Genomic DNA, 27842 nt, shown 5'->3' with positions numbered 1-27842 from the left:
GTCATTTGGTTTAGGTTCCATGGTATTTTTTTGTATTTGACCAAATTCCCTTATCTTCTCATTGCTTGTGTTCTGCTCTGCCAGCATCCAACAAACTGATATACTTATCTTCAATTTTATAATAAAGTTTTGGCTTCCACAGGATAAAAAAAGAAAGAACGAGAGGGAAAAGGAAAATTGCATCCAAGATACTAAACATATCAGGCATGTGTGAGTGTCAAGGAATCAGGCAGTTAACCTTTTTCTTACTATAGAAACTTTAATTGTTAAAAGACATTTGACTCATTTACTCATGACTATTTTTCTTTCATTTAAATTCTTAGTTACTCCTATTTATGCCATCAAATTAAGAAAACTGTTATGATCTCAGGAACTATGCAGTGAATATTTTGAAGCAAGGTTGGTGATCATTAGTTTCCTGTGATTGCAGTTAATAACCAAAGGTGAAAATATAATGAGAAGCTACAATTCTCAGGCAGGGAATACAAACCAAGGGCTAATGAGCAAGTTATTGTGCAAGTGCCCATCTCCTCTTTAGAGTTTCATTTCCCACTCTGTCATGACATTTTTCCCTTCTCTTTCTTCCTTTGGTTTCATGCTCTTCCCTATCTCCTCACCACTCATTTTCTCCATAGCTCTACCCAAAATGACCTGAAAAATTGTTATGAACAGCTGTCACCTTACATACTCCACTTGTTCATTTCTTCTGCTGATCTCTTTTTACACTTGACTCACCTTAATTTGTTGTGAGCGTGTCCTTTCTTGGTTTTATCCTTTCCTCAGAAGTCCCACCTTAGGCAGAGTCTTTCCTTTCTATATAAGCCAAGATCTGATTTGCAAAGCAAACAAAGCTCCGTCAATCACCCACTTCCTTGTCCAACTCACAACCAAGGCACATTTGGTAAGAGTTGAGGTTAAAGATGATTTTACTGTTTGTCTTATAATTAAACAAACAGAAAAGTGCATCAATCAAAACTAAAAGGCTAGGGAGATGGAAGAGGACAGAGAATGAGAATATGAGTCAGGAGCCAGATTCACAGCTGAAAAAAGTCAGTCCCATCAGCCAGGGTGGAGCAACACCAATTTAAAGCATCCAAGTATCTGGCCCAAGGTTAGGTTTATTTTGCTCTGATAAAAAAACACATCAATAAAAGTGGAAGACAATTAACATGGCCCTAGTACATCAAGCTGGACTGGATCTGAAGAAAGGGAGCTAACTGGCTTAGTATATAGATGTTACACTTTGACAAAATGTGACAACTACACCTTTTCATTTCCCCAGTGGCCCCCAGGAGACTTAAGATTTAGTATCCTATAGAACACTTCAAGCTTGAGAAACTTCTTCTTATGGTTTCTTATGAGTCCTGGAGGCTGTGAAAGAGATTACAATGCTTTTTATTAACTTCTCTTAGCTTGTAAGAGATATGCTAGTGGACTGATACAAAAGTCTCCTCCTTGGCACTGATCTACAGAAGCACTACATCTGAAACTACAAATCCTTCCCCTTCAAGTCAAAAAATGAGCCATTTGCAACAGCAGCTCCACATTTTTTCACAGCCCTGCCAATTTCCAGGCCAAAAATTTCAACATTGCCGCAGCTTGTGATGTTGTGCAGCCATCGGTTTAAAATGTGCAATTTCCATGCACATCTATTCTGGGTTCAGTGCAATTGCAATCCCCAGGACAGCCAAGGCATGGTGAGATCAAGTCTGCTTACTCTGTTTTGAAGTCAGGTTGACTGAAAAATAAGAAACAAAAAGAAGAGAATACTAAAAATTAAACAAAACATACAAACTAACAAATCTTGTTTGTCCACCCTTCCTTTTCCCCTCTTCTTCTTTTTCTCGTGCCATGTAGACAAATTTAAGAATTTGCTGTGCATCTATAGCTAAAGATGATCTCAGAGTCCTTTTTATTTCTGTCCAGCACAAAAAGGCAAATTATAAAGTCACAGTCTGAAATTCCCAGGGACCTTCAGTACAAAACACTTCCACACAGCACTGTCAGCTTAAGTGAAGACCCTGCTACTTCAGCTGACATCTTATGTGACCAGTTGGTCTGAAATCAGGCCAAAATCTTCTGGAAGTAGCCTTTCTTTATTCCACATCTTTGTATTTTCTCCAGCAGCTAAATTTTTTCAGTCCAAACAAATGATTGAATCAGAAATATTGCAAGAGATGTCCAGCTCCTGCGAGGTTTTGAAAATGTTTTTGCGTCTACGGTACATTCACCCAGCCAAGCCTCAGATAAACTTCACAATTTGAATGTCTATGGACTTATCACAATTACATCTTTTTACACTTATATTCAGATGTGGAAACAAGAAAAATAAACTCACAGATGAGTTTGTAATAAATAAACTCACATGCACACATAGTTACCTACACATAGCCAGATGTAAATCCAACATACATCTTTCAGACAAATACTATTATGATCATAAATCCAGGGTGCAAATTTTCATGGTTTTTAAAAACAAACAAACAAAATATTTGTATTTTGAGTCCCTTTGTTTTTCATTTACTATTTAACTTGAGTAAGTAACTGTGTGTGGGGACGTGTGCATGAACATACATCTGTGCGTATGCGTCTATACATAGATCTGCAGTTCTGTATTTTGCACTTCAGCCTTATTTTTTTCTGATATTTATTATGCTTATTCACTATTTCCACATGCCTGCTTTATTTTCTCCTCAGCCCACTAAGTACCTCAGTTTCAATTGTATGAGAAGCACAATTTGATTTACAGTGTTAGGAGATTTTAAACAATACATTTAATGCTGTTGGAGACCTGATGCAGCATCCTGAAGCAACAGACTATCTTTCCCTAGGCTTAAAAATTAAGATTCACTGGAGTATGAAGGTCAATGGGAGACTCGGGAAAGGGCAAATGGTCTGGTACGATTACACTATGTCTGAACCAAGCTGGCTTTCCTAACAAAAATGTATCAAGTGAAAAAGACAACTCATAGATACGACTTTCTTCTCTGTGCTTCTGTCAGTGTTATATTTGAAGAATCCTGCCAAAAAATTTAGTTCCAAACGTTGTGTTTTGTATTAAATAACAAGATTAAGTAAGAACTGTTTATACTTTCATGGCACCAATAAAAATGTAATAATAACCTATGGAAAAATTCCTCTTTCCCAAGCTCATATTTTAACATATCCCAAAATATAGTAACTAAATGACAACTATTATTGAATGATGACCAGCAAGGAGAGGTCCATCTGCTGTTCCTCCAGGACTGTGCATCCAGCCTGTGGCCCCTTCCTTGCTGGAGTTTTTTTCTCAGGACAGAGAACCAGATGAGCTAGCAGGAGTCAGTTCTGCCCATCTCCCTTGACCACTGGACATCCTTGGTCCTAATGAAACCATGACACCCAGAAAAAGTGACCAGATGAGAGACCATAATGTAAATTGCTTTTGGTGGTGATAGTGTGCTCCTGTCTACTCTCTTCGATGGGACATAGCCACTCCCGGATCTTGCGTTGGTGCAAAGCAGGTGTAATCAATAGCTCCAGCACTAAGAGATGCTAAGCCTACAGATACCACTGTGTGCAGTTAAACCCGAACTTCCCGGAGGCAGAAGAACTGTTACAAGGACACTGTAAATGCAGTCGTATGCTGCCATGGTGAAGCCCATCCAAAAGTCAGGAGCAACTAGGAGGAGACAAAATGAGTGATTTAGGTTTTGTTCCTTTGTAACAAAAATAGAAGATCAACACACATTATTAAATGCAATTAGAGGTCAGACTCATTGAACTCAAAGCTGCAATGGAAGGTTTTGGCTGATGAGGAGGGACAGTCTCATTTCAGATATCTGATGAGTTTACTGTCCCAGTTGCCCATCCTACCCCTCCTTCCACAGCTGTGTGAACTGTGGAGTCAATCAGCTCCTGAACCACTGCAGTTTACCATATACTGTTTGAAAACCAGCTGAAATTTGTAATGATTTACCATAAAATGTTGTGCTGTAAATGGTGGTGTGTCAGTGGCTGACTGACAAGCAGCACAGATATCTTTGCAGCAGAGGCAGGGCTGGAGGCAGTAGCCTCATTTGATGTCCTGAGAAAAGCCATTTTGTCAATCAAAGCCCTTGTAACAGAACTACACATCAGTATTTCAGCATGTGAAATTTTCTGTTCTGAGAGATATGACAAGGTCTCTGAATTCATGCAGACCTACTTCAAAATACAGCTAAGTGGGATGTAAGGGGGATGTATCTGTTGTGCTGACCCCTGCGCAGAATTTCAGTCTAAGGGGTCTGTCCTCTACAAGGATGATCTGGTCAGAGATAACATGTTACCCAGAACCATCTGAACCTCCCACAGATTCTTTCTACGAAGCAACAGAAATTAAAGCGGAACAATAAAAACAGTTCTTTTCCACTCTCTCATTGTTTTCTCCTTCACTGGACACATCACTATTGACTCAACTATGTAATAAAAACAACAACAGCAACTGAAATAAGGTGTTTGAAGAAAAAGAAAAAAACACAAACATTTTTTTTATGTTAGTAAAATAACAGTTCTATGACAACGTTGGCCACATATGATCCAGTGTTAGTTATCAGACCTTGAAAACTGGGAAAAAAAGGCAAAAATAGGAAGGTTAACACGGTAATGGCTGAGTGGGGAAATGAGAAAGCCAAATGTGCATTAGTCAAAGAAAGAAAAATAATATCTCAGAAAATGAATAAGAGATAACTATCCTCAGAATAATACTATATAAATACATTTGCTGTAGGTCACATAAAAGATTCATGGCACACACATGTACAGGTCAAATTACCTTTAAATATTAAATTTCTTTCCAGTGGGGAAGAATTTCAGATTTATGCTGTTTTCATAAAGAAAACGGATGCACCCCATGCATTATTATTTGCTTGACAAATGATAGCTTCTGGGTTTGCCTGCAAGTTATAGATTAGAAAGAGTCTTCTTCATGATTAAGAAAAAAAAGAGTGAATCATCATGAAATTTGTCTCTTCCCCAAGAAGTTTCTGCTTTCTTTTGGCTCATTAAATCAATATTTTCCTATTGTGGATCTACAGAATTTATCATTGAAGAACACCTATTAGGTCACTTAAAGTAGTCCATTTCCCTGCTAATGTAGTATTTTTTTTCCCCTGCAGCACATTTTGGGCAGTCCAGCTTTAAAAGATTCAGCAACAAGGTTACACTGTTCCCTGGAGACACGATTCCACACAAACCTCAGTGTTCAGAGATTTTCATATTAACAGGTCTAAGCAGGAACAGCAGAACCACAGAAACTTATAATGAAAATAAGGGATGAATTCAAAGCTCGGCAGGCAATGGCACAGAGTGGTAAATCTATCAAACAACTGGTAACAAAATATTACTCCTGAATTTATGGTTCCGGTTTGGCCTTTATCAGTTGAAAACAAATGTGTTATTATCTCTTGGCTCTTTGATGGTCTCTGTGGAATGAGCTGTGACTCTTCCAGATGGATAGATGTTCAAAGCGTGTGACCAGCTTCGCATGGATGGCCCTGAAAACTGAACCCAACTCTTGATTACGGTCATGTAACTCGTTCGTTTAAAACATGTCTAAAGGTTTGATACAAACTCATAATAGAAATATCTTCCAAACACGCTATAATATCTAACTAAAAATACTCTGAGCATCTTTAGCAATGTAGAGAGAGAGATTCATAATCATCTGAATTGCCCTGTGATTCTTCACAGGAGAAATTGGTTTTCCTTCCGGACTGGCTAAGCCTGTGGAAGCACAACCTTTGCTTTAAGCGAGGCTCAGAATGACACCAAAACAGGTGGGACACCAGAAGATGCTGCCAGGCTTTAGCTCGCTTTCAGTATGGAGCAGGAGATAATGGGCACTACTGAATTCTAGAAGAGATAACCCTTTATCTCCCTGGTTCTAATGGCAGTTACTTAGAAGAAGAAGAAAAAACATCGCTGTTATTATTTTCTCTACCTAGAGAGTTTAAGAGACTTTTTTTGCTTTCCACATATACTCAAAGTAATTGCATAGACCTGTTCATTTTTAGAGCTCTGAGTCATAGGGCTCTGGTGGATTCAGCAATGGTGAACTTCCTCATTCCCCTTCCTCCCTCCTGTAGTTTGAACTCATATTTCTGACTGCAAAGTGGCTGAGGAGGTACCTTCTGCCACCCCTGTGGTAACCTCTGGCAGAGAGGCAATAACCGCCAGCAGCCAAGACCACCGGAGTGAGTCAGAGCCTTCAGGCTACAAACTCCCAAGCAGAGAGACAAAGTTCAAGGCAGAACATATTGCACAGAGGAAGCTCCCTCCATGAGCTGTGCCTTGGAAGGCACAGGACATTTTGTCCTTATTCGTTCAGGGGTAAATAGGGAACCAAGCCTAAGTCACTTCAAGGGATTTCTGTCACGCCTTGGCTGTTTGCATGTAAAAGTTGGTCCTGCAGGAAAATCCCACAGTTAGATTATTGATTAATCTTCCTCTCTGCCTCTCTGGCAGTGCCTAGGGAAAACTTCCTTCCTAGGCTATACACTTTGTGTCGAAAAACCTTCCTGGTAAGGGTTTTCATAAGTTTTTAGTCACCAGTGTGCCGTTTTTGCAAGTTAGGTCCTATCTGCAAAGGTGGTGGTAAGATGCTCCTTTGGCTCACTGCAGTCTTGGTGGCCTTGTTCTGCTGATGGTACTACCAGTTCAGCCAGCACTATTTCCTTTGGATTATTTTCAATCAGAAGATATCCATCATTTGCAATTAAAACCCTATTGGGACTTCTTGAAAAGGACTTTTCAGATTGATTTAAATCAACAGAAATAAAAAATATAATGAAGTATACCACTTCAGCCAGGAATTGTCAGACACGGGAGCTTAAAATTCACAGCCCTCAAGTCTTCATTAGACAAATAAAACACAGTGGGTGGGGAGACCCATGGAAGGTGAATACAAAAGAAGGATGTTACACACGGGTGCAAATTTGTTTTCCTTTCACTGCAAGTGAACGCTCAGGGGAAAATGTTTGCAGCGTGAGCCCAGCTCTAGTTTCAGTAATCCCCACAGCTTCTTCTGAGGGCAGGAAAACCATTCTTTCCATTCATGGTGTTGACTTTTTGTTGCCACCATGCTCCAGCCGCTCCTGCAGACCATCTGGCAGAAGTGAACCGGCTAACCTCATTTTCCAAAGTGCACACCTAACCCCATTGCTCCAGCCGCCGTCCCTCCACCCAAAGACACAGACACAGGAGATTTCTTTCTCTTTTCTCTTCCTTTTCTTTCTTAGTGTGGAGGCTTTAAGAGGGATAGTGTCCGTCTTTCTTACCAGACCCCCTTGATCTCGGCATGCTTTTTTCCCTTTCTTTACCCCCACATCTCTCCCTGCCTGCTTTGTGTTTTATCTCTGCCTGTAAAGTTGTGTGATTATGGATAGAGAAGGCACCACACAAACAGGATAGAATTCATGACAATGGCTGTTTTGTTCATATACATTTCACTGTCTGTCTCTTGTCGGAGCATGGCTATCATCTTCTACTAACAATATCCCTGGGTAAATGATAAAGTCAACTCTGGAGTAAAGCTAGACGTTTTATCAGCATGTTCAAACTATCCCCTTACAGCTCTGTACTTGCCAACTGCACATCCTTTTCCTACACAAAGACTCAATGCACATTTAAAAGGCACTTATTGAAGCTGGTGTTTGTTTGCAGAGAGGGTGTGGATCCTGCTCACTGCAGCAGTCACCCTCTATGTTTTTTCTCTCATCACCCAAAGAAAACTGGGTGATGCAGTTCTGCTCTCTGACAAGCTCTTGGCTCAAGTTCGAGGTTACTTTGCTTCTTGCCAGGTCATTCTTCTTCATTCCTTTGCTGATGGTAACTGATGGCTTTCCCCTAAGCTGATGACGGAGTTGATCTAATGCCTTGCTGCATGACAAAAGTCACCGCAGACAGAAGATAAAAGATAGGAAGCTCGGAGGTCTGTGTTGGCTGGTATCCTGAAGCCACAAGAAATGGATAACAGGGGTCCCTAACATACTATCCATATGTCAAAAGGCAGAAGAATGATAAACCTCCAAAAGCCTTTCCCATTCTCAAATTTGGCCATCAGATGAATGCTGTGAAAAAATTCTCTAATAAAACAATGGCATTCACATCTTGCCAGGCAAGGATTGGCAGCCACCCGTATTGCTAAAGTTTGACTTGTAACAAAAAGTAGACCTGTGAAGCAAAGCTGGTTCTTACACTCGTTTATTTCTCTCTACAACACAAACAGCAGTTAAAGTTAGTGGTTCTGGGTGTGAGTGCTGTACTTTGCCTGGAAATGCTCTTATTATATTTGTCTCCCAGATGTCAAGATCTGAGCTGATTTCTCACAGACTTAATTCTTTTTTGAGTATGGTATCCCTTTCTCCCTGTCCTTTTCCTTGTGCCCATTTAAAATAAAGACCCATTGCAAAAGAATTGTTCTGTCTTCTGAGTTTATATAGCAGTTAGTGCAATAGAACCCTAATCCTGGCCGGATGTTTAAGAGATTAGGAAGAGGAGGAGGATGCCTGTTTATACAGAAGGCTTTCTCTTGTTAGTCAAATAAAGAGAAATTTTCCTATTGGTTTAATTCTTAACTGTTTTGACCTCTTGCACCAGGGTTAAATTTGGCCCTTTGTTCTATTGCAGAGTGAGACACTGTGAGATGAGCTAACTACTTTCGTAGGGGGTGGATGCGAAGGTTTGCGTTGCTCAGAGTTTCCAGCTTCCTACATCCCAGGCTAATTCCACTTCAAGACCAATGGGAGCTTAGCACCTGAATGAACATAATGTCTTAGAAGTCAAATAAATAAGAAGAAAAGGATGAAAGATTGAATTTAAAGGGAATGAAAAACATTTTTCCTTGTCTGAGGATGTGAACCCTTCCAGTTTTGCCTGAACTTAATATTATTGAGCAGAAAAATACTGCACCATAATGATTGCTTATCTCTCTCTTTTCCCCATTTCCCTTGAACAGTGGTTGGGAGTTTTCATTTCCTATGTCATTTATAATGTGCTGAGTTTTGTATTTTTGTTTTTGTTTGGCACGTGTGTTGTGAAAAGAGGGTCTGCTACAGATTGCATCACTCTTCTTCATCCTAACAAACATTAATGATAAAGTCACCATCTCTCCTTATACTGAAACATGTTCTGATCAGGGCTGGATGACTTGTGCAAATACATATGGATAATAAAGCTTTTTAACACTTGGTCACTGATTTGAATCCAGTCTATATCAAGAGTAAGCTTAGGCAAAATAATGCCTCTAATTTTAAAAGCATACACAGTGAGAAGCTGCTCAAAAAATGCCTATTTTCTGGTAATCTTTGCAGAAAGACTGATGATTGCATAAAAGTCTTGAAAACCAAGCCAAACCTTAACTCATAAAAATAGTCTTTCTAGGTCAGGGTCATGTCACACTGAAAAACATATGTGTTGGATGTGCTTGACAGTACCTGCCCTGTTCTGTTTATTATCTAAGAACATTCACCTGAAATTGTAGAAATTACCACAATTTATATGGATTTGGTTCTGTGGTGTTGTTTTTTGGGCTTTTTGTGTTTTGTTTGTTTGTGGTTTTTTTTGGTGTGGTTTGTTGTTGTTGTTGGTTTTTTTGTTGGGTTGTTTGTTTGTTTGTTTTTCATTCTGGTCCTAATCTAATTCCCACTCCAATGCCCATTACAGTCCTATTAGCTCCTTCTTGTGACAGTGACCAGAATGTTGAACTTTCCCCAAATTTGTCCCAATGCAAACTTTTACTGCTCATGCGACATCGTATCTCAAAGCCAAACCAGCTCTTATCTAAAATCCTGCAATTTGTAACAGTAACATTTAGAAGAACCTTTTTTTCTGCATCATCTTTCTAACACACATAACAAACGTCGTACCATAATTGACTTGACTATCCCAGGTCATTACTCCTGGGGACATGAGAAGAAGTTTGGATTTAAGATTCATATTGAAGCACTGCCATCAAAGCAACATTAAAGGTTTCTGAAATGTTAGATGCTGTTCTGCCTCTGCCTTGCCCCAACAAGTGGCTTTAAGACTGCTAAGCAGCTGCACACATCTGGCTTCAGTCACCTAAGCTTGCAGGTCACCGGATCGCTCTTTCTGTTGTCTTTTGCCATAAGGATTTTTCCCAACCAGATCGAAAGCTTTTAAGTAGCTGTATGTTTGTGCCAAACACTAATCGAATGAAAGGGAAAGATGTGAGCCAGATGCAACAGGCTAAATTCCCTCTTGAAGTTAATGGAGTTGCTTCACATTTAAACCAATGAGACTCCGAAGAGGATCTGGTGTAGATGTTCAGTTCCAAGAAACAGCAAGACATATTGAAAAATTGATACATCCTTGTCCCAAGTTAGAGAAGAAGCAGAAGAACCTAAGAAAAATGTGATGTATAGATCAATTAACTCTTGATTAAAGATACCTATTTCCTGTTACATGCGACACTTTGTATTCCTCGATTCTGCAAATGGGTGGAGGATTTTGCAGAAGTTAATTTATGTATTTTGTTGAACATACTTCTCTTGAGTGTCTTTTATCTGATCTTATTTATGTCAGTAGATTGACCATTTTGCATCTGCATAGCAGCTTATGAAACAATGTTTAACTGTTATCTTTCTCGCTGTCAGTAGGGACATGAATCACTTATTTAAGACACAATTCGTTGGAAACCAGCATTCAGAAACAGTGACTGCTCAGTGGTAGAAGTAGAAAAATATGTGGAGTTGTAACATTGGGGATACTTCCCTAACATTATGGTCTAAGTCAAACCTGTAAAGAAATATTTTCCACAGCAGTTGCTATTTTCCTGTGGAGTTCCCAAACTAACAGGGAGACCATTTGAACATGTAATGTAACTTTGTCAATAAAAGTATGTGGATTTGAGCAGGAAGATTTCCCATACTTAGGAAGTACTATGATTTTATGTTTCTTTTCCTATTTCAAAGCAGTTTTAATATGAACGGAGATTTCAAAATAAACTGTTATTATGAGTCAAAACAAAACATTTCATCTGCGTAAAATCAGAGTATTCATTCCCACAGTGACCTTTTAAACTTGAAAGAATTGCACAATAAATACTGACTTTTTTCTTTCACAAAAGTCATTTGAAATGAAAAAGAAATCTATACTTCAGTATAGACACATGATATTTTAACATTACTGAAATACTTCATTGCACGGTTTTACAAAATCAAATGCCATTGAAACAGATGTTTTGTTCTAAAATAGATGATTTTGTTAAAAGCTGCATTTTGACTCTCCAGAGCTGTTAAAACAAATTCTAGTTGGCTTAAAACTGGACTTTCTCCTTTGGATAAAAATGGAAGTCAAGGTCCTGGGTAAAAACCTGACCACCCATGAGAGGTTTGTTGTTGACTTCAATACAGCTGAGATTTCCCCCATGGAATTCAATGGCGTCATGAAATTTAGAAGTACTGGCTCCACACTATTCAATGGCAGCAAGAGATTAAAGAGGAGTTACACAGGATGGTGATAGTAGAATGTAATGTATATGGTTCAGATTTAGTATGTATCACAGAATAGGTCACAGAGGTGAAAGGGGAGCTGGGCAGGAATTCCAGCTGAACTAGCTCACTTGTCCCTAATCCCTGCTATCTGATGAACTGCCCCTGGCAAGGACCACAGTGGTACAAAAATTATACCAGTGTTCATGTGTCAAAGGTGATAGAAAGCTAAAAATCACTTTGCATCAGATGGCTGTAAAAGATTACCAAAATTTCTCCTGGATCAGTTTCCCCAACCATTGAAGAAACAAAAGTAGAGCTCCCCATCAGTGCATATCAGCACTAATTCCTGTATATCATTTCTGAAAGGTTTCAGCTCAGAGACTCGTTTTGTCCATCAGCTTGGCTCAGAGGTGTGTCAACAGGGGAATACAAAGAGACCAGACTTAAAAACATTGTCTGGATTGGAAAGCAATCCAGGGAATGGAAACAAGGGGGGAGAGGAGGAAGTGAGGGAGAAAAAGTTAAAAAAAAAAAAAAAAAACACACGAAAAAAACACATGCACACACACAAAAATTACTTTTATGAGAATAAACTAGATTCCTCTGGTCTGACAGATGGGCATACCTGTAGGACTACCTGCAGACTTTGATAAAAAATGTAAACAAAAAGAACCAATTTGTATTTTCCTTTCTGTTACCAAACACAATGTGTCATTTTACAATTGCCATTAACGATTATTGCTATCTTAACACAATGTTTTAAACAGTTTGTGTTCTTGCTGCCCCAGCAGAACATCTCAAGCTGCTGGCATTTTTGTATTCATGTTGTCTTTGTCCTGCTTTAACACCATTTTCTGGGGTGTCCTCATTCCAAAAGGTTTCTTCTAGACCTGAAAACCATCCTCCATGAAAGCACATCACTCACCACCTTCTCATGCAGACTTACTTAAGTGCTGATGGTCTCATCTCCTATATGCACACTTATTCAAGTTCTGGGGTGACCAGGCTCAAAAAGCTTCTGTTGACCTCAAAGAAGTGTAACCTGGGCACTATCTTAGAGTCCATTTATGTCATAATCAACATTTAAATTAGCAAATTATTTTCTGATCTATGACCTCCCTCCCCCTTTCCCCCTTCTCTTTTTTTTTATAATTCCAAGGAAAGGGAAACAAACCACAAGCATTCATTAAGCAAACAGCTGTGGACTGGAGGAGATCAGAAGTGCAGTCTGGAAACCATGTGTGCTTCTCATGTTACAATCATTGGGAAATGATGATCAACAGCAGGTATGGAAACACAATAGTCATACGTATGCTGAAAAAAAAAAAAAAAAAAAAAAAATCCAAATCTTGCTCAGAATAATAGATCCACTGTGAAATCTACTTGATCACCAAAGAGCTGGTTTGCAGCCTAGAGTGCCCAAATAAACAGCATGTCAAAGTAATCAAGTGCTGACAGGCCTCTCCCCTCAAAAATGTATTTATATAGAACATAATGCAAACATCAATTTAAAAGATTGTGTTTAGCTGCCACGTTTTGTTTTCTTCTCAACCTGTGATGTAATCTGCTCACCTGTTAGCTGTTCACTACATTAGGGACCTATGCATTATACTGGCAATGAATGTGTCACAAATCGTTGTGGTTCTTCTGAATTAGCCAAGCCAGGCAATTTTATAAATTCTCACTGCTCTGCCCAACAAAGTCTTGCTACCTCACAATACCATGGGACAGTTTAACATGTGAATCACTTCACTGGTGTCCACAAATTTGTCATGTATCAGCATACAAAGCATTCAGCTGTCTTCACACTTTGAACAGAAATAACTTTCTTTATTACACAGATTGTTTTATTCACTTGAAGCACCAAAGACTTTGACTTGTTATCTCCGCAATAAATTACACTGAACCAGCTTAAGCTATCCGAACCATACATCACTTAAGATTCTCAAGGTGGCTTCAGTAAAAAGACTTCTGGTTTTATGATCACAGTATCACAGTATCACAGTATCACAGTATGTTTGGGATTGGAAGGGACCTCAAAAGATCATCTAGTCCAATCCCCCTGCTGGAGCAGGAACGCCTAGGTGAGGTCGCACAGGAATGTGTCCAGGTGGGCTTTGAATGTCTCCAGGGAAGGAGACTCCACAACGTCCCTGGGCAGCCTGTTCCAGTGCTCTGTTACCCTCACTGAGAAGAAGTTCTTTCTCAAATTTAAGTGGAACCTCTTGTGTTCCAGCTTGATCCCATTGCCCCTTGATGCACCCATACACCATGGACCTGTTCCAATGTTCATCAGAAGGGCTGTGGAATAATCCTAATGAACATTCTCCAACTCAGAGTTGAAATTAGAAGCACTGCAGATACTTTGTAGTTGTTATTATCTTGTTACACCATTATGCTGAATCGGAGGAATATCTAATTTTTAAAAAATTCTCATTTTCCACTCAGTCATTGACCTCCCTGTTGAGAACACACACATGCACACGTAAAACCAAATTATATTATTAAAATACATCTGGACTAAGACTTGGATTAAGACTGATGACTGGATTTTCATAGGCTTCCCAGCTGACTTTGGCAGTACACTCAAATCACAACTGACCAAAGTTGGCTTCACCACAATACTCAAAGGTTTTATCCCTTTCGATTATGTTTTTTTAACAACGAGTGTCCCACCTCTTTACCTGTTTCTCTACTAAGAAGAAAACTGAGCAAACCCCAAATTATTTATTTTCCCACTCTCTTAATGTGGGACAATCGTCTTGATGATTAGTGATGTCCCAAGAAGAGAGACAGGAAGAGAAGGGAACAGATTTAGGATTTTTCCTCATCATCAGACTCTGAAATACATATTTTCATGTAACCACCATGTGTGGCTGCTCTGATCAGTGTAAATATTTCTAGAGCACTTTAGCTGTGGACCTTAATCACTGTTACACTGAGAACCAGGACAAACCCCATCCTGAGATTTGGTCAGTCTCTGCTCCAGATTGGGTATAGCAACCCTGGAAATTAATTAAGAACCACAAAATAATTCTGCTTTAAAGTAAATGAATGCATGCTGGTTTTCTTTCATTTTTTTTTTCTGTCCCTTTATCTTTTATTTACAGTCATCCTTGCATTATAAACAAGGTCATCCTAAAATTATAAAGATACAGTAAAACATATGCTTTGGGGCTTTAGTGCTAACCCTGAACAGTCAGTCTCTTTCTAGGGAAACCCTAAAATTAAAAAGGATTTTGTCAAGTCCAGAGGCCTTCCCAATGTATTTAAATAGAGTAAAAAGCCTGCTCCAATGAATGAATACCCTGTTATAGTGAACAATCATTTGGCAGCATAGGTTATTTTAATGGACACATCACTTTAAACGAAGCCTTCACCATCTGTTCTGCCCTCTAATTACAGATGCAAAAAGAACATAATTCACAATTGCATCATAAAAAAGTAAGATATAAGTGATTTAAATGCATGTGTATGTTCTTTATTCAATGCAGCATGCAGCTGTTATGTTGTTTTCATGTTTCAAACACAAATCAGGATGAAAATGGCTCTCCTTTGATAGACTGAATTCCCTCACACAGGACATTTTGTGTGCAGCAAGCAAGAACTCGCTAAGGGCAAAATCCTTACTTTTTCACATAAAAACCAACCCTGGACTCTGGAAGATGGAATTTATATCCCTTAGCCAGTGGATGTGCAGGGCTGCAGGACAGTCTGTTCACAGCTAGTCCCCTGGAGTACTGACAGCAATAGGAGCCACTGATGCTCCACAAGGCTAATCCGGAGGATATTGAAGTCCCAGAGGGGTTAATCCATTGACATCAGCGGGTCAGAATACACTCACATGTATAGATTTTTTTTTTTTTTCTTTGGTGTTGCAGCAATGTATTTCTCCCTGCATTGCTCTGCCTTCATCCTAGTTTGGCCTGTTTTAATTCCCTGGGGAGCACAACCTTGTCTTTGACCTGTAACCCAATGTTTCATCCCTCTTGAGCACCTTGCTCTAGGGCAGGAGTCTTGGCAAAGGGCTCCCTCCAGCCCACTGCATCAGGTTGGGTTTCAGCCTAATAGAAGATTTCACAGTAGCTGCGCAGTATATAGCTCAAAAAGAGAAATTGGAGAGTTCCTGCTGAGGAGGAACTCATCTATCAGCAGCAGCAAAAGGCAGGAATATGCAAGCAAATAATCCATTCTAAAACTTAAATGATGCCATAAAATGAAAGAAATGCCAATTATTCTCAAGTGAGTCAAGGTAGCTAAAGTGCAACCTTTTATTGGACTAACAAATTGGTTAGGAATAAAGCATACAAGCTTTCATGATGAAAATGTATTTTCTTCAGGTGTTGGCAGCCTTTAAATTGAGCTATGGTCCAATCCAACTTTTTCTTAAGGATCAATATGGCTCCAGACATTTTATTTTTTCTTCTTTTTTTAGTCTTTTTGATCCAATAATTTTTCTTTAAAGATGGCCATTATTTTTTATCTACTTAGAAAAAAAATCAAGTTTCAAATGAAAAATATTTTACTTTTTCACAAGCCCATAAAATTAGGATATTTTTCTTTCTAGCTTCAACAGGAATGGTAGTTTCAACAGAAATTTATTCTCTGTGTAGTTCTTCTTAAAATAAAAAAACCCCTACTTTTTATTCCAAGTCAGAGATGCATCTCTTACAGCTTTGCTATCTTGATACAAGAACTTTCTACATCTTTATTTAGCTACACATTTAAATATGCATCTGACTTTAAGCACAGAATAGTCTTGAATGATTTCAGGAAAACTACTCTGTGCTTAAAGTTAGATGCATCCTCAAATGTGTATTGTCAATACACATTACCATCTCAGCTCAGCTGACTCCGGAGGAGGATTCTAACTCTCTTTCATTGTTATGGAGAATGAACAAAAAAACAGAAGACCCTAACAGCTTCTAAGGCTTTTCTTGCTGGAGTAAGCAGTCCGTGGTCTTACTGGAATCAGATTTCATTAGGCTACAGAGACTATTGTATAGAATGAATGTGAGGAATATTTTTGTCTCACCATCTGTAAAATGGGAATACAAATGTTATCACCTTTCTTTGAAATGTCTTGAACTCTGCAAATTTAAAAAAAAATCCATATGAAGGCTTCAAAAGTGTCTTTTTATAGTTAAGGTGGATGAAAAAATGAAATTGCAAAACTTCCATTAGCTATTTTTGTCTTTCTCTTTGCAGTCAGTTTATGAGGTAGTCAAAACATTTCATCATTCAAAACACTCATCGGAAGTAATTCACATTATTTTTTCTCCAAAATATTTTCTGCTCCTTGTCCGTGTGCTGCAGATGTCAGCTCTGAGCGAACGCTCACATGTGGTGAGTATCTGGCCGCAGTGAAGGACAGGATACTCTCAGCTATCCTACACACGGCATTTGACCATTTTCCCCATATGTCATGGTATTACAACCAGTATAGTCAATTCTGTTTGATAGCTGAGCATATAATACAAAGTAAAAGAAAATTGGTTAGGTATGTTGGACCTCAGACAGTTAAGACTTACATTTAAGTCAGAGAACTTCAAAATCAATGAGAGTTTTTACAAGGCAACAATTCAGGAAAAGAGTTCACAGTGCCAAGACAGCTGTGTGCGGGTAAGACTCCTAGCTGCTTCTTTGGAATAAAACATATACTGGAAATAGTGCAATCAAGCAACTCCTCAAAATGAAAAATTACAGTAAAGCATCCTTAAAATAACAGAAGGCTTTGCCAGCAGTTTCAGGCTTGATATTGATATTGAGCAAGATGCCGCATTTCTTCTAAGTAAGCTAATACTGTCAATTCCCAAGAAAAAGAATATTGACCAGCATTGGACTTTCCCAGTGTTGTAATGTTCAGCCAACATAAACAGTTCAGATCAAGTCATTGTTTGTCTCATTTCCAAGACAGTTTTCCAACATATGCTAATTTGTTTAGAGAAAAAGATTGCGTGGAGGAGGATGCCTATTTAAGCTTAGCATCAATGATTTTCCCCAGGCGAACAGAAGGAAAATCTCGATAGCAGAAACTTGCAGTGTTTTAAATAGCTACTATAGAAAGACTGGCCCTGGAAAGGGAATCAAAAGGCTGTTATTTGGGCTGAAATGAGCTGGTTTTGACCTGGGTTCGGGATCAGAGCAGGGTATGGGAGAAAGGAGACACATTTTCATGTTCCTCAGTCTGCTTGTTCATTCTTGGGGGAATCTGTCACACCCATGGGGATGCTCTCATCCCAGCCAGCTGGAACAGCCTTCCAATGAGTCCTGCCAGCCCCGACTGTGAGAATGTCCTGAGCCTTTTTCAGCCATGCTCTCAGCTCTCCACTCTTCACAGGGCAAGGAAAATGTGGCACAGACCCAGTTCTGCTAGTTTTATACCACACAAAGACACTTCTGTGAGAGGGGACTCTTGTTTTGGCTGCTTAAGACCATTTTATTCTGCTTGAAGAAGGGTTCTGCCCAAGTTCTTCAGTTTTGCTCCTGAAGATTTCTTAAACTGCTGAAAGAAACCACAATAATAGCATTGGAGAGCAGGGAGAGAAGGATGGCAGAGCAAAGTAAAGCCTTGTTATCCTTGCCATGATTTGGAGTCGAGGATCTCTCTGCAAATTAGGCAGCGCATCCCCACAGGGGTTGCAGAGGTGGGTTAGGCGAGGGTGAAAGTAAGGTCATATCTCCAATTTTCAGTGTATGTTAATGTGCAGATCAGATAATCTGGTCATGCTAAAAGATGGCCCCTTCCAAGGGGCTGACACCACGTCAGTCTGTATGGCGGAACTGTGCACCCAGAGTAGCAGAATGCATACACCATTCCCACTATGACTTCAGGGAGAAAAATGTATTTCAAGGCCCCTTAACAATTCAATGCCTCCTCCACCTCACAGACATAACCTTTACACTGCTCTAATTCCAGCACCTATTTGGTCCTCAGCCCAGTGGAAGACTCGACGTTTTTCCAGACCTGAGACATGCATTTACATACACTGCAATGGGTATGTGTATGCTGTATAAGACCTGGCATATAATTTTAGTGCCTCTGCTTTCAGTGAGGTCCCGGGAATATGGGCACTCTGAAAAATAAAATAATTAAATGCTAATAATAAGGAGATGGAGTCAGATTTTTAAAGATATTTACATAAAGGTGCAGATAGGTGCCAGCAGATTTTCTAAGCTGCTCTAGCCCCTAATTCCATCTGATTTCAAACAGCTCTGAAAATCAGACTTTAGTAGCATGAGTTGATTTTGCTGACTTGGAAATAAATCTCAATTGATTTCTGGAAGTGTGAGTGAGCAAAGAGCACTCTCAGCAGCCTTTGACTTCAGATGATGCTCAGTGCCCCAGAAATTAGGTCACTCAGTGCTCAGGAGGATCAGTGAAAAATGCAGGCACAGAAAGAAGTGGGTAGTGTTTACTGGGCTGACTTGGGAAAGCAAGAAGTTAGTCCCTGGCCAGATTGGCCAGGACTGTTCCCAGGTGACAGGTTCTGTCTCATCACAGTCAATTGGACTTTGTCATTGACTCCCTGGAGTTAGTAGTTTTGCTGAGGACTCTTTTTGCTGCCAGACGGCTGTCAAATCCACTGGGCTTTTTTTTTTTTCTTTCTATTGAAATGCATAACATAGCAATGGGACAGACAGTTATAGCATTTGCACAGTACAATGCTGCCTATCCCCAATAACTCACAGAACTGAATGTATTTTTCAAATACATGATTTCTCATCTTCTGTTTAGTTGCCAAATCCTAAGGTCTGATAGGACTCAAAACAGCCTGAGAGAACTTGCCTGTCTTTATTTTCTTAGATTTGCTGACAACTTATCAAATAGACACAAACTACACTCTTTAAGCATACAAGGCAGCCTTTCAAGTCAGTCTAAAATCACAGGTCAATGGGAAGCCAGGAAACAGACAACCAGGCTACAAGGCTTGAAAAACTAACAATATTGTTAATTTGGAAATGGAAGTAATCATTGTCAGGTAGAATCTTTTCTGTGAGGCTTGCCTCTAGCGTACCTCTGTACAACAAAAAAATAGTACAGGTGCTCCTGTGTTTTTGACTCTTGTGCATTGAGAAGATACCTAGTTCAGCTTTAAACAATCTAACTTAAATACCAAAAGTGATGTAACTGAAGCAGCATAGATCATAGGTTAGATTGTTTTGTTTCTCCACAGACTTCATGTCCCAGGTCTAACGTTTATTTTTCTTACAAGTATAGAATTCCCCTTAATACATTTTTAATCAGCTCATTCATCCTCTGTGGTGTCGTTACCACAAGTCCACTGCAGAGAAGGAAAGAGAAGGGTCAAGCGGGAAAAAAAAATACTAACTTGGGATGTTGTCCTCATCATCAAATGAGTCACTGTACACGATGACATGGACACATCCAAAAGGGCATTCTGCAGCCAGTGAGGATAGTATCAGACAGGTCATTTTCTAGACAGTTGAACTTGGCTATGGCCCACCAAGTTCAGATGTGAACAGAAAGCTCATCATTCCTAAATTTCCTTCCTCACTGTCTATGTTGGTAAAAGTGCTACAATTTCAATTCTGTCTCCAAGACCTGTTTTTACTCTATCTACTGTTCCAGGTGAAATACTCATGGTTCTGTTTACAAGACATAGAATGAATTAATGAATTACCACTTTACAAGGCAATTCCCAGTAGACACATTCTGAGAAGCTTTTCTACCAGAAATTGACACAGAAAATTCAGCTCTTCTTTCTGGTGTAGGTCTTGTGGGAGTATTTTAAATTTTTTAAGATATGTCAGTTTTTTAATTCATAAAAATTTCTACATTTTCCAGCTTCTTTCTAAGCTCTTCAGGCCATTTCCAGCTTTTCCACAAGAAAGAAAAGAAAGCCACTATAACAAAGCAGAAGAAAATCACAGCCCACCTCATTGCTGGGGAAGAGGTACCACAGCTTGAGTTTCATCTCTCCTCCCTTTGCCCTCTACTACCTCTAGCCCGTCTCCACCCCCAAGAGAAGGAAGATGGTTCTAGCTGCCCAAGGTAATAAAGTAAGGCCTGGGAGGAAATGTTGTCTTTTGGGAAAACGCAAAATTGTGTGACTGCATTAAAATCAACACTATTTATCTTCACCTCTTGTCCTATGGGATGACAAAAGGACACAACTGTTAGACCCAACCCCTCTGTGCAGCTGCAATGCAAAGAGGGCAGGGACTGGTACTTTCAAGTGTCAGACCTTTTGTGCCCAACTACTAGTTTATGAGGCTGATGTCAAGCATCTCACTCAATGAAGCCTTTGTCCTAGGTGTATAGGGCAGGACAGTGGAAAAACTACCCTGTCTCATATCCCAGGCTCATCCATCTTCAGCTCACCCGGTTGCTCCATTTTTTTATTTTTTTTTTTAGGCTACCCATTGCGCTGCTGGTAAGGATTCCACCCTCCCGGGTTAATGTACTGGAAAATTGCTCTGCATGTTTATGTGGGGGTCCCTTCCAACTGAAAAAGAAAAGGAAAGAGAAAAAAAAAAAAGACTATTTGGAAAGAAGAATATTTTTCCCACTGAACTCACAGGGCAGACCCCAGCTTGTGGGTTCTGACCCTGATTAAGGGAATTTCAATGACCTGCTAGGAGGTTTATTGTGAAGTCTGGCAGAATGCACTTCCGAATGAAATTTTTTATTATTTATAATCACAAAGATGGATTTGAATGGTTTACATTCCTCTCCTTCAGCAGCCTACTACTCAACTTTAAACCACTCTAGATCACCTAGATTCAGTTTGCTTAAGTTCTTTTCCAGATCCTGGACCTTAGCCAGGTTGTCTGTTTTGAACCAGGCCACCCTCCCCCCTTTTTTTTTTTTTATGCAAACTTGATTACACAACACAAATTTAACTGTTGTTGACTTGGACCCAAGGATAGGGCAACACAAGTGATAGCACAATATGAGTTAACTCGTAGCTGCTGATAGATCAAAATAGCCAAACTACACGCCTACAAACAACAATTTTCCAGTGTTGGGGCTGTTTTTAGCTGAAATAAAACTTTAGTTGGTCTCTGGGGTTTGAGCTGAGACTAACTTTGGACAGAAGTGAAATACCACAAATGTCACAAACGGTGTCCATAAACAAGCTAAAAATCAACAGTCTTATTTTCCCAGGTCCAGAAGGGTAAGCCACTTAGTCTGTGTTTATAGATACTCATAGTCATGGATTGAACATCAAAAGTGATTAGAATAAAGCCAGGTACTAAAAGGAACTTCTTAATAATTTGAAAATGCCTGACATGTAAAGTTAATGCTCAGGTGCCTTTCTGCTTCTATTAAATGGGATAGTATTTTTTGTCTTTTGTTTAATGACATCAATGTCAGAATAAAATCTTAAATCTAAGTTTGTCTCTGATGCTGGGAAAAATATCCACAACTGTTTATTTATCCTTCTTTCAGCAACTGTGCATCCTGTTAACCAAGAGCCAACATCCTTCAGCTGGTAGAAAAATAAATAAAATAAATGAGACTTTTATCAGTAAATGGACTTTGAAAGACCTTTCTCTGATTCCATATAATTAGAAGAAGATCTTTCCAGTGCTGGGATAATAGTTTGTAAAGTGATGTCATTTCTAGTTATTGCTTCTCAAAACTAATTTCAAATATGGCCATGAGGGAACATTGACTTCTCCTGCATATAATAAGGAATTTTGATACGTGAAGTGTTCTGGTATAGCCAGTAGTCACAAAATCTACCACAGAAGTTACAGAGGCTTTTCATAAGCTTCTGGTTACATCTTGGCATTAGCTTTTTCATTACTAAATATAGATGCAGGCAGAGACCAGGCCTTTGCTCCAGATGTTTACAACTGATGGTGTGCTCAGACCAAGGGGTGGACTGAGCCTCACCTCTCAGAGCAAGGGTTTCCACCCGTTCTATTCTCCTTTCTAGGAGTCAAGTGACGTCAAACTTCTCATGACCTCAAATCCTGGCCAAACCGTTGGCATGGTTGACCTGTTTATTTGGGTAGAGCATAAAAGAATATCAGCAAAACTGACAAACCAGGTTCCGATAAGGAGAAACCTTCAAGTCAAACACAAACATTAATATGAACACCCTTAATCTCCCAGTTTGTCCCCTTCCGTAGGCAAAGGTCAGGAACATTTGGTCCCCACAGACCCTTAACAAGCAGATGTTACTGTAACATGCCCAGGGAATCAAGCATAAATATGACCCTTGACCCCAGTTGTCAGCTGATCCGCTGAGACTCTTAGAAATATACTCTTAACTTTAATAAATTCCCACTTTTTCCCACCGTCCCACTCCATTCTTTCCCTCCCCTCTCCCTTGTGTCTCCCAGACCCGGAGCTGCTGAGCGGCGCTTGCACAGTTGCTCATGGCCTGACCCCTCTCTTCACCCGGGTCAAAGGCCCGAGACCCAGGGCAGGGCTCTTTTCTTGCTAAAGGCCAGCTGATGAATCATTCCCAACTTGAAGGGAACAGAGGAGAGGGGAGGAGTTTGTCTCTCAAAAGGCCCTCAAACAACTGTGGCCTATATATCAGCATTTACACTATTCTGACACTCTCAAAAATTCACTATCCTTTCTGGGAACAGCAACAGAAAGTGAAGGGGGAGGGGATGGAGGAGCTGGGAGGCACTTTCTGGATAGCCTGGGGAAATGCCAGAGCCAGACATGATGGCAGCGGAGGGAATCTCCCTTTGTTTGAAGGGAGACACTAATGCAACTATCGTTCAATTCAGAAAACACTCCTGCTGAAAAAGAAAGAGTGGGAGGAAGGAAAAGAGGGCTTCCAAGAAAAATTTGGACAAGCTGCACCAGGCAACTGCGGACCAGGTCCTGTTGGAAAGGGCACCTCTGTCCAGTGGTGGGAGCTGTCAGTGTTTCTCAGCATTTGCAAGACAGCTTCTTCTTTTGCTCAGCTTCATGTGCCGTTTGTTTTTATGCCTGTAACATCTTACTTCTTCTTCTGCCTGATGATCCACTGCAGACTTGCAGAGTTCATCTGCACAAAAACTTTTCGGTCCTGGACTGTGTCACATTGTCTACCAAGGAGGGACTGTCTCATCCTAAATTAGCTTCAGGAATCATGAAAACCAAACCCAGACACCTTCCAGCTCTGCTGAGACATTGCTTCGCCTTTCCAGCATATCCACCTTGGCATGTGTGACTCAGGCCAGCGAGCATCTGGAGACCGTAGGAGGAGGGATGTGTAACACTCCCTCGATGTTGTTTATTTTTTATTCCCTTCACCTTTATAAAATCACAAAGACATCTCTGGCATCACACCAGGCTTTGATTTGAATTGGGGATTTCCCTGTGTGGTTCACATTCCCTCTCAGAACACAATAACTGCAGGGATGACTTTGGATGTTTGGGCAGATGTGGTTGTGGGCTGCACCAAACAGTTTTCCACTGAACCTCGCCAGTGGCTGCCTGCTCAGCTGGATTATTTCTCACTCCCACACAATTATTTGATTCTAACAACACATAAAGTAACATAACTGTCTGTTCATTAGTTACAGAAAGATATAAACTGTTAACTTCCCTTCTTCAAAATCAGGTCCACGTCCGAAGAGAGAAAAGAGGGGTCTCACTGTTCCCAGTGCAATTTAGGATTTTGCTCAGCCTCGTTTTCTATTTATCTTAAATACATGTCATTATTTTGTCTGCAGCTGTTCTTTTTAAAACATTTTATTGTGCAAGGTGATCACTCTAATAGGTTATTAGTGTTAAAATATCACATAGAGCATTAGCCAGATCTCTTTCCCGAGAATTTCTGCTTCGTGTGTGTCAAAAACAAGTTTCAAATAAACTCCACCATACGTTCGATTGCCTCCTGACTGAGTTATGGGTGTGGTACCATCTCAGATGTTATTTCACTTTCTGAAGGAAAATCCTGTATTTGGCTTTGGTAGCTTTATTTAGGTGGATACCGTTACATTTTTTTCATTCCTCAGGGTAGAATTTGTCTTTTAATCCACTCTTTGTACTTGTTTTACCTGCTTGCTGGGTATTAATGGTAATATGGGGCTTGATTACAATAAACCATCAGTTACTGTATACCTGTCACATCCATTTTAAGACGGGAGAACAAGATGTCTTGCTCATGTTGCAGAGAGTTTGCCTATTTTATTGACTTTTTTTTTTTAATTGATGTACATATGTGTTAAGGTAGGAGGTTTGAGAAGGGATGTGACCTGCATCCTTGAACATAGAAAGGAGCTGAAAATTTTAAAATACACATTAGTGTGGCTGGGTGATATATTCACTATAGCACAGTCTTGATTTTAAAGCCTGTCTAGTGTGGACAAGTAAGAAACATGCTTGTGTTCACACAAAGACATTGCATCCCAGTTCCAGAAAAGTCAGTGAGAATGTTGCCATTAACTTTAAATGGAACTAAAGATTCACCTCAAAGTTTTAATCAAAAAGTGTGAGCTAGCATGTTCAAACAACGCCTTCAAATCCTAAGCAAGATGAAGTCTAAGACTCTGAGAGGAAAAGAGAAACTTATTCAAAAGCTTTTCATCCAGTATCATTGTTACCAGAGAGGTGGTTGCAAGCGCAAGTTCTGTCCTCCTGAGCTGCTAGTCATACACAGTACTTTGCCTCAGTAATACCATTTCTTTTAGTTTATCCTTTAGTGGCCTTGCAAAAAGAGTAGCTCTGCATGAACCAGCAGCTCAGATACTGCTGTTATTTATCTCTGGGACATAACAAAGCTCTTTTCTACATCTTCCAACTTGTTGAAAATTCAGTAATGTATTTCTTCTGTCTACTTCAAAGATTACACTTACTGTGGATGCCTCCAAAATTACATTTGCCTTTAACTGGTCTCTCTTGATATGCGAGCCCTGAGGGCTGTCCTTGAGATGGCCCTATATTGTCCAGATAGGTGCCTATGCCTATATGCAAATCATCTAATGTACTAGATCAGCAAATTATTTATACTTCAGATCTTCACCCTTCATCATAAACAAAGAAATAAAACAGCATTTAGGAAAATACAGTAAACAGACTAGGGGAAAATTTTGTCTCAGCATGGTCAAAAATATTTTTTATGCATAAACATCAGGAAAACAAAAAAAAAGAAATCTAGGTGTTCTGTGAACTGGAGATTATTATCTGGTAGCCTGAATTAGAAATTTGAGTTCAAAAGTAGAAATTCATTTTCCCAAGTCTCATTAGGCCTTCGGGGGTGTTTTATCACTTTATAAAATCTTCAGACAATCCAGTAGAATTTGCGTTCCTGTTTTCTTTAGCCTGTGTTGAGTCCAGCCCATGATGTAATGTAGAAATCATGCATATAGCCATAATGGAGAGAGAATCCACAAAAGTACCCACAACATTTCCGTACACATAACTCACAACTTACAGCAAGACAGGAAATATTTTTCCCATCCCATATGTAAATCTGATATTTAAAAATTAAAAAAAAGTTCCTATCTCACATCAAGACAAAAAATAACCAATACTTTTGGACACCAAAATTCCCCATATACACCAAAAAAAGAAGATTAGATGGCCTGGAGCATTTTCTTTCCAAACGGTTTGATTTATCGTCTAGCTCTGTATTTTCTTTCACATGAATTTTCCTTAACTTGTCTTGCAAGCAAAACAACAGATTTTGGTCCAGGCAAAGGAAGAATTTTTAGAAAGTGTTGAAATGGATAATTTAGCAGTTTTATCAATCCTTTGCACAATTTGCCATCTCAGGGAAAGAGCACTGTTCAACAGAAGAGGACTTGCTGACAAACCTCTGGTTGCCTCCACTGCATCTACATTACTGAGGTTCAGAAGTACTTCTAAGTATTTTTACTGCTATATGCATGTCTCTGTTTGCATATGAACGAACCTGTAGGGAACTTGTTGAAGAAGTGGTACATTTGTCCCAGGTCGGTAGCATAACACAAGGCTGCATGACACCAAGTTGTGGGGAAAATGTCGTTTCCTAACTTTGATTCTACAGATCTGCTCCATCAGGCAAAGGTGGTATAAGCCACAACTTTGAGAATTATACCCAAGTCAGTGCATGGAGCATAACAGATCCTCCACATGTAATGATTTAAACCAGCTGAGATCCAGGTCGTGTGGAATCTTCCCACATCACAAATCAGTCTTTGGAAATCAGAATCCACCCCTCAGTGCAATTTCTTACTGTAATAAGGTTTCAATTTTTTTTTCTGCTTTTTTCTTTGAGCTACTTTTTGCAGCACAGTCCCCAAGGCCTGATTTATTTATTTTGCCCAAATCTCGTACCTAGACTACTTTTATTAACTTAGAAACCATTAAATCAGGCTGAACAAAGTTGCTAAGGAACTACAAATATTTTTTATCTACAAATTAAAAAACACTTATAGGAAAATAAAAGCTGCATGTATTTCAAGTCTGCAAATTTTTACAGACCTCTGAAGTTTTCTCCCATCTACGTTTACTTGCCCTTTTTCAGATTTCTAACCTCAGTTACTACCGCACTACACAAACAGCAGGGGTCAAGGTTGAGGGCAGAAGCTTAACAGGTGAAAGGTTGAATAACTTGAAAATAAGAAATTGCAGTTTTCAAGGAAAAAGCTTAACAGGTTTGGGACTCCTCAAACACTCACAAGCTGTTTTTCCGTACTTACTCGGCCAGGTCAGTGCTGACACTACATTTCTGATGGTCACATATTTTTCCTTTCATTGGCTTTCTACACTGCCTATCTAATTTTGTCCTTGCCCTTGTAAAACTTTATCTTTTTACTTAGGCATATCACTCTTCTCTTTTCTTCCTTGGTTGTTTGTCTTCCTTTTTTTTTTTTTCCCCCTCTCTGTTTGCCTTTGCCTTGTATGTATGTGTGTAAACTATATCTTCCCTTAGCTTCATAATTTAGATAGTTTTTGAACCTGACTCCAATAGGATCAAGAAATCAATATGGAAAGCTTCCCAAAGCAACATCATAAAGTTGGGAAAAAGGTTGATACCATCTATATCAGCAGGACTGGGGTAGTTTGTCTTCTGGGACTATCATCAATTTTGCTTCCAAGAAATCCAAGGAAAATTTCCATGTTCAGCCCTCCCTTTTTCGTTTTGGTTTTCACCATTACATGGTGACTGCCTAACAATCATATTTAGATTCTTACAAGGCACAGAGACAGTCCAGCCATGTCTAACAGAACCGTAGTAAGCAAATGCTGTTTAAAGTTCATGACCATGTCAGAAAGGCCCTGCATGAGGCCCAGAGCTAATTCCCAGGAAGAAACTACCCAGACACCACAGGGAGATGAGGCCAAGCACACCCTGTGCTTGACCCCTGGAAAACTGTCAAGGAACATCAAATACAAAGTATCCCAAGCATCCAGCGAACAGGGCCAGTGGAACCTCAGTTCACTTGCAGTGACTGTCCATG

Source organism: Patagioenas fasciata, chromosome 12, assembly GCF_037038585.1.
Source record: "Patagioenas fasciata isolate bPatFas1 chromosome 12, bPatFas1.hap1, whole genome shotgun sequence".
NCBI classification, from domain to species: domain Eukaryota; kingdom Metazoa; phylum Chordata; class Aves; order Columbiformes; family Columbidae; genus Patagioenas; species Patagioenas fasciata.
Note: the sequence above shows the minus strand (reverse complement) of the source record.